The 8,456-nt window shown below is 38.8% G+C and overlaps 1 pseudogene; it reads right to left on the bottom strand.

Moving 5' to 3' along the window:
• Positions 1-1,514: 1,514 nt before the first annotated feature.
• On the bottom strand, positions 1,515-2,287 carry LOC147515548 (uncharacterized; annotated as a pseudogene).
• Positions 2,288-8,456: the final 6,169 nt, after the last annotated feature.

Raw genomic sequence — 8,456 nt, 5'->3', positions numbered from 1 at the left:
CTTTTCGAGTTCACGATAGTGTAGACTGTATACCCTAAGGCAACCAAACTATCTGCATGGTATACTAACATATAATCCTTAGTCCTTTTCAGGTACTTTAGTATATGTTTTACCGCAGTCCAGTGCCCTTGTCCAGGGTTCTTCTGATATCTACTAACCATGTCAACGGCAAAGCGGATGTCTAGCCTCGTGCATAACATGGCGTACATTAAGCTTCCTACAGCCGAAGCAAAAAGAACCGCTTTCATCTCCTCTATCTCTTTTGGTGTCTTGGGACACATATCCTTTGATAGAGGAACTCCATGCCTGAAAGGCAAGAAACCTTTCTTGGAGTTTTGCATGTTAGAACGGTCAACATAGTATCAAAATAGGTAACCTGAGATAAGCACAACATCCTTTTCTTGCAATCTCTTATAATTTTGATCCCAAGGATGTGACCAGCTTCTCCCATCTCCTTCATATCAAATTGCTTTGATAACCATACCCTTATGTCTGACAACACTTTCACATTGTTTCCAATGAGTAAGATGTCATCTACATAAAGCACAAGAATTACCACTATGTTTCCATCAAATTTCTTGTACAAAACAAGATGCTCTTGACCTTTTTCAATGAATCCTTCTGGTTGCTCCATATAGATGGTTTCCTCAAGACTTCCATTAAGGAAAGCTATCTTGACATCTATTTTATAGACCCACTTGCATCCAATGGGTTTTATACCATTGGGTGGTTCTACAAGCTCCCAGATCTGATCAGAATCCATAGATTCCATCTCAGAATTCATTGCCTTTTGCCAAGATATTACATCTCTATCTTGGAGTGCTTCATTGTAGGTCCACAGATCAGGATCTTGGTTATCAGTGGTTATATCTAAAGACATTCCCAAACCAATCACCTATCTGATTGTCTAACAACCTCCCACTATGACGAAGTACCTCTTGTTCTTGTACGTCATTTGTGACATGTTGTGGTTCCTATTCTTTTACAATTGGTACTGAAGTAGTTTAATGTCTCTCCTCTCAATACTTCTAGAATAATACTACTCTGGGTAAAATTTAATGCATTGTTGGTGGAATAAGATTAATGATGTATAAATTGCCTTCTAATGTACCAGAACAGATAAAAAGTTTATTTTTCTTAATGACAATCTTGTCATTTAAAAGAAACAGAATATCCATCCTTAATTAACATAGAAACTGAAATCAAGTTCTTTCTAAAATTAGGCACATAAAGACAATTCTTTAACACCTTAGTCTTATTTCAACCAAAAGATAAACAAACATCTCCCATTGCAACAGTTACTACTCTACTAGCATCCCCAAAGATAAGGCAATCTCTCCAGCACTAAGTTTTCTGGTTTCCTGGAACCTGTGCAACGAAATGCAGACATGGTTAGTGATTCCCGTATCTACACACCAGGTTCTGGTAGATAACACATCTAAACATGTTTAAACTACTATTGCATTAGACATACCTTCATTATTCTCTTTGTTGAGAAGAGGACAATCTGACTTCTAGTGTCCTGACTGCTTGCACTTGTAGCATTTTCCCTTAGGCTTTTTCACAGCTCCTTGAGGTCCCATGCCTTTCTTTGCCATATTTTTATGCTTCTGAGCATTATTCTTCTTCTTTCCGCTATTAGGCGTAGAAGTAGAAACCTTCTTAGTAGCATAAACCTGAACATAACTCTGCTTAAAGAGACTCTTAGCTGACTAAAGTTCTATCATCAGTTCCGCCAAAGAATACAACCTTTTGTTCATGTTGTAGTTAAGGCAGAATGGTTCAAACCTCTCAGGCAGCGTCATGAGAATGATATCGACCTGCGTTTCCGCATCGATATCAGCTCCAAAGATCTCCAACTCATTTAGATAATCCATCATCCTGAGTATATGATCCCTTACAGGAGTCCCTTCAGTCATAGTTGTGGTCATCAAGTTTTTCATGGCAGTTTGCCTAGCAGCCCTATTCTGGTGTCCGAAGAGTTCCTTGAGATTGAGCATCATATCATAAGCCGTGGTCATGGCCTGATGCTGATGTTGCCGCACACCTGACATAGATGCCAGGATGTAACACCGCGACATCTCATCTGCCTTGTTCCACTTCTTATATGCTTCTTTCTCCTCTTCTCTAGCAATATCTTCAGGCTTAGGTGGGCATTCCTTATTGAGTACATATTTGTACTCTTCAACAGTCAACATGATATCCAAGTTGCGTTTCCAGTCTATGTAATTAGGCCAAGAAGTTTGTTTTCCTTAAGAATAGTTGCTAGTGGGTTGAAAGTAACCATTTTGAAAACCTGAGAATCACATAAAATAACTTTTATGTAGGGCAAAAACTTATTGAGTTAATAACAAAAATTAATTAATTAATCAACCCATCACTTGTACCCTCCACACCGAGAAGTAGTAAGCCATGATAGTGTGGACGTTTACCATTCTACATTCGTGGAAATACTTATGGAGTTAACTTAAAAATCAATAATTAACCCGTCAAAGACCCTACACACGCGAGATGTAGTAAGCCCGCGATAGTGTGGGCGTTTACCCTATCTACATTAAGTGTAGAGGTTTTTCCTATTAGTTCTACTTCTCGTCAACTTAACAGACACCACTCGTTAAAGTGGACACATGCCATCTAGACAAGTAAAACTAAATTGCTGACCTACTTTGTTCCTATAAATAATAGCAGTGACTCCGATGGGGAGGATACCATTACTTGCATCTAAGTGTATACCATTACTCAACTTCCTAGTCCATTATTTGTAATGAATCCCTTCAAATGGAGAAGTTAATTCATACATTAATAACTTCATATAGTTGTCCTTTAGAAGTTTGTTCTGGTAATCCGTAATTAGACTCATCCGATATGGAGGAATGCACTAAAACCGACGTGCAAGTATAATTACATTACCAACAAACCAGTAATGGAGACCGTGGGATTTATAGGAAAAAAATTCCTGCTCCCACTTAGTTATTTAGAACTGAGGATCTTTCTGTTTACTGGTCAGCTCTATGTTCATGTTATCTATTATTCATGTGGGCATAGTTTTTAGCAAACATCCACAAATAAAAACATGCATATAGAATAAGCAAATATGAACAATAAAATGGAAAACAAATTCCCAATTGTTATGGCCCATATCCAATGCTCCATCCTGTTCGCCGATTTTTTTTTTTTTTTTTTAGAAATCGTGACCTGTTTCCTTCACTGGAAACCTCACGGAATCACTTCATAGACCCCCGAACAACAAACAAAAATCGTCTCATCTTAGAGAAAAAAAATTCTCTTTCTGCCTTGAAGAAGCGACCAGCCCAAATTTGCTGTCAAAGCGCGTGGCTCTCACTTCCAATTTCTCTCTTTCGGCATTAAAGGCGACCGTGCTCGGTTATTGCCTACATAGAGTACCCGCTCTCCAAATGGAAAAATTCAAATCCAGATTTCGACCAATCCAAATCTTGATCTTTTTGATCTTTCGATCTTTACAATAGATTACATCAATAATAAAAACAATAACATGATACATACCGTGATTTAAATTACATCCATTGAGAATCAAAACTTGTAAAAACGATCAATTTTTCATAAAATAAAAAACGATGCATTTCTTTCCAGAAATCATTCTGACAATAACAGTTGGTCTAGATGCCTGCAAAATCATGTTAGAACAGTTCTACATCTACCAATATCTACATGCTCCAATACCAATTGTAGGAACCCTTATTTTCAGAACACAAATTTCTACAAACAGCGAGAACCCACGCGCAGCAGAATTAATGGGGTTCACGGTTTTGGATAGAGAACATACCTTTTAGATCCGGTTTAGATAACTCTGAGAATCCAAGCTTTATGAATCCGAATCAACAATCAACCCCTTGATCTTCTGTTGTATTCCTTTAGAATAGATTGGACGTTGTGTGGGCAACGATCTACCAATCCCCTTCTTTCTCACAAAGCTAGATCCAATTTTGGATCTATCTTTCCTTGCCTCTTTTTCTAATACAGTGAATAGTGAATTTCGGCCAGAGAGAGAGTATTCTATTTATAGGCTACAACAGGGACCATGAGGAGAAATTAGGGTTGGGCCTCCTGACGGGCTTGGGCTTCCCATGTTCGCCCAGAACACACAACCTAAGTCTGTCAACAAATGACTTATTCCACTAAAGGCCATTGTTGCACTACCGCCCTAATCCCAAATTATGTGTCAGCGTTTATGGGCTCCATATTACATGCTCGTTGATCTCCCCGTGTTTAAGATATCGAATGTCCATTGATTAAGTCAAGTTACTGACAACTACATTAATCAACTTCTTATGTCCTTGAGTAGTACCACTCAATCTCATTGTCATGTCGGAATAAATCCACTGGCAGGGTTTACATGACAATCTTTTTGAGCTCCTTAAGGGGACATCATCAACCTGACTTCTTGCGGGACATGGATTCCTTCTATAATCAATAGCACACCTTACATACAATGTCATTACCCAATCCATCGAGTTTGTTGATTCACAAATGAATCTCACTTATTGATGATTTAAGATAATGTACAATGCATGTAAGTGCCCGTTATTATATCCGGATTAGGAGGACAAGCATCCATAATAACAAAGGCGTTTGTTATTCTTATACAGTCAGTATAAAGAAAAACAACCTCACTTGGTCATGTTCAATACACACAAAGTCTACTAGTGTAATCCTATAGTCAAGATAGACTAATACTAGATTATACTACAATCGTACTAATGGTTTGTCCAAATCCATCTAGGTTGTGAACGATTACCTATACTTTATAAGGTATTGATGATATGATCTTCTGTTTGTTCACACCATATCATCAACAACATACAGTATTAGACACATGCATATAACTAATAACATATATAATATGCATAACATTTGCCCATATGATTCTCATTCAAAATATAAAGAATTATAGTTAATATAAAACTAATGCTTTTAGTATATAACCCTATTAGTACCCAAAGGGCATAGTAGAAAACGTCTTAGTAAAGGTCCAAGATTTCTACTACCCTATTGATTTTGTCATTCTAGATACCGAAGTTGCCTGTGACTCAATTCCTATCATTTTAGGACGTCCATTTCTTGCAACTGCTAACGCTCTCATCAATTGTTGGGATGGTTCAATGACAATATCTTTCGGGAACCTTTCTGTATAAGTCAATGTATTCAACTTAAGAAAACAACTTCCCGATCCTGATATTGAGGGTGAGATTAGCATGGTTGATAGTCTGGCACAGGAATATTTTGCAAACTCTTTTCCCCCAGACGAGGTACACCAATTTCTATTTTTTGATAATCCTGAGTTTGACGATGACTCATACATTAAGGATGTCCACGCATTATTAGAGTCAGTACCACTATTTGACCCTACTGCTGCGTTGCCAACTGATTCAGAAGAACCGGACTTGCTCTTTTCCATTAAAGAGACAGCCCCTCACGAATCTTTGATCCCCAATCCTCTAACTCTGGATTTAAAACCTCTACCCGCTAAATTAAAATACGTGCATCTTGATCCTGCTGGTAGTCACCCAATAATAATTTCTTCCCATTTGACTACCGATAAAGAAGCACGTTTGATTCATGTAATTCGTGTACATCGCTCAGCTATCGGTTGGTTCTTATATGATATCAAAGGAATAGACCCTAGTGTATGCACGCATTGCATTCATCTAGATGATGGCACAAAGACATCGAGGGAACTGCAACGTCGCCTTAACCCCGCCATGAAGGAGGTGGTGAGGGAGGAAGTTTAACGTTTACTTGATGCAGGTATCATATACCCTATCTCTGATAGTGTTTGGGTTAGTCCTGTCCACGTTGTTCCAAAGAAGTCCGACATTACAGTTGTGCGAAATGAAAATGATGAAAGCATCTCCACTCGCGTCCCGGTGAAATGGAGAATTTGCTTTGACTATCGCAAACTTAATGTCGTAACACGTAAAGATCACTTCCCTCTTCCATTCGTTGACCAGATGCTGGAAGATTTAGACGGTCATGCTTACTACTGTTTTCTTGATGGCTATTCTGGCTACTTCCAAATTGTCATCGATCCAGCTGATCAAGAGAAGACAACTTTCACATGTCCCTTCGGCACCTTTGCATACAAACGAATGCCTTTTGGTCTTTGCAATGCATCTGGTACTTTCCAATGCTGCATTCTTCACATTTTCAGTGATATGGTGGAACGTTATATGGAAGTCTTCATGGACGACTTTTCCATTTATGGGAACTCCTTTAACGACTGCCTATCCAACCTTTCTAAAGTGTTAACGCATTGTGAAGAGAAAAATCTGGTGCATAATTGTGAGAAGTGTCATTTCATGGTTACCAAGGAATTGTTCTAGGTCATGTTGTTTTGAAAGACGGGATAGAGGTTGATAATGCTAAAATTGTTAAAATTGCTTCTCCACCTATCCCTCGAACAGTTCACGATATCCGTGCCTTTTTAGGCCACGCTGAGTTTTACAGGTGATTCATTCAGGATTTTTCTAAAGTTGCTCGACCCTTAACCAATCTCCTACTTAAGGATGCGATCTTCGATTTCAATTTCAATTGTAAACAAGCTTTTGAAACTCTAAAAACCGTCCTAAATACCGCTCCTATCATTCAACCCCATGATTGGTCTCAACCATTTGAACTTATGTGTGACACTAGCAACTTTGCTATTGGCGTCGTACTAGGCCAACGACGTGATGACAAACCCACTGTCATTTACTACGCTAGTAAAACTTTTAATGATGCTCAACATAATTACACTACAACTGAGAAAGAGTTACTATCTGTTTTCTACGCTTTGGATAAGTTTCACCCTTACCTGGTCGGCTCTTCAACCATTGTATATACTGACCATGCCACACTTCGGTACCTAACGTGAAAAAGGACGTGAAACAGCGATTATTCCGTTGGATCCTTCTCTTGCATTTTAAACCCCGAGAGACATAGCATTTTGGTCAATTATGTGTTTAATAATCATGAAATAATTATATTTTTGTACTTTTGCAGGTTTTCGTAGTTAATGTGAATATAATAATAAAACATGCATAAAAGTATGGGAATACTGTGCATACTTGAAGTCTTCCCACTCAACCCTAGTGAAGCCCAACAAAGCCTGACTAGAGCCGAAGTTTCCAAAGGGACAAAACCAGTGCAGAACGGGTCCACTAGTAAAGAAGTAGCAAACTTTCGAAGCTCACATCTTTCAAACTTGGACGCCAATTTCGGCAAGTGAACTGCCAGAGCAACTAGGGCGATGAGCTCTACGCAAAGACAGAAAGTTGTAAAAATGCCAAAATCTGAGCCGTCATTGGACACAGCACATGGACCCATGATAAGAGCCCAAAACTGTAGTTTTAACTCCTTAACAATATTACTTTTAGACCAATTATATGATTAATAACTAAAAGTTAGTACTGTTATCGTGTTCTTATGTATTTCAGGCATTGGAGTCGAATATGTGCAGAAATACGTCCCTTTTGCGAGATAAAGGAGAAACGGTTGGTTGCTAAGAAGTTCTATGATTAAAGCCCAAGATTCAAGGAGAAAAAGCATTTTTAAAGCCCGGTCAAAGTTGAAAAGTCAAAGTCAACGCAGGTAGAAATAGCACACAAAAGTTAGTAGAATTTCCGAAAGCCGTATCTTTGGACTCAGACCTCGGAATTGAGCCTACATTATGTCAAAACGACCGGCTCGAAACGAGCTTTCTAATGGTCTAAGACTTGACCCAATCAAAGGAGTATAAGTGGATGAAAAGAATGTTGAAGTCATTTCCAGCTGGAAACCCCTTTGTGGACTGAAGTAATGAGGTTTTGGGCTCGATTTTCTGGCCTAAAACATGGCTCCTCAACCCATACACAAAATTGTGGATCTAGTCTCTTCTACATAAAGAGACTAAGACTTAGCTCTTAAAAAACTTAGTTTTTACTTAGCAATTCTCTTAAAGAAAAGAAGGCTAGGCACGAGATCTGGTCTCTGTCCTCTGACCACGGTACTGTCTTTGGTCAATATGAAGTGGTTGGCCTCATGGTTGAGTACTATAAAGCACTGCTAGGTTTTGCTGCCGCAGCTGTCAGTGAGGAGAACTTCTTTATGCAACATCAAGTTAAAGATGTTGTCCCTCCTTATCTGCAACACCAACTTGAAGGAAACCCAACTAGTATAGAAATCAAACATGCCCTTTTTGAAATACCGGATAACAAAGCGCCAGGTCCTGATGGTTTTAATCCATTTTTCTTTAAGCATTGTTGGAATGTGGTGGGCCTAGACTTTACAAGAGTTGTCCAGAATGTCTTCATAACCCACAAGATTCCCCGAGGAGTTAATGCCACCTTTCTCTGTCTCATTCCCAAAGTGAGCAACCCATCTAAAATGGAGGATTTCAGACCTATTGCACTTTGTAACATTGTTTACAAGTGTGTCTCTAAAGTGCTCACCAACAGATT

The sequence above is a fragment of the Coptis chinensis genome, chromosome 2 (assembly GCF_015680905.1).
Source record: "Coptis chinensis isolate HL-2020 chromosome 2, ASM1568090v1, whole genome shotgun sequence".
Lineage (NCBI taxonomy): Eukaryota > Viridiplantae > Streptophyta > Magnoliopsida > Ranunculales > Ranunculaceae > Coptis > Coptis chinensis.
This window is presented reverse-complemented; position numbering and strand designations above follow the sequence as displayed.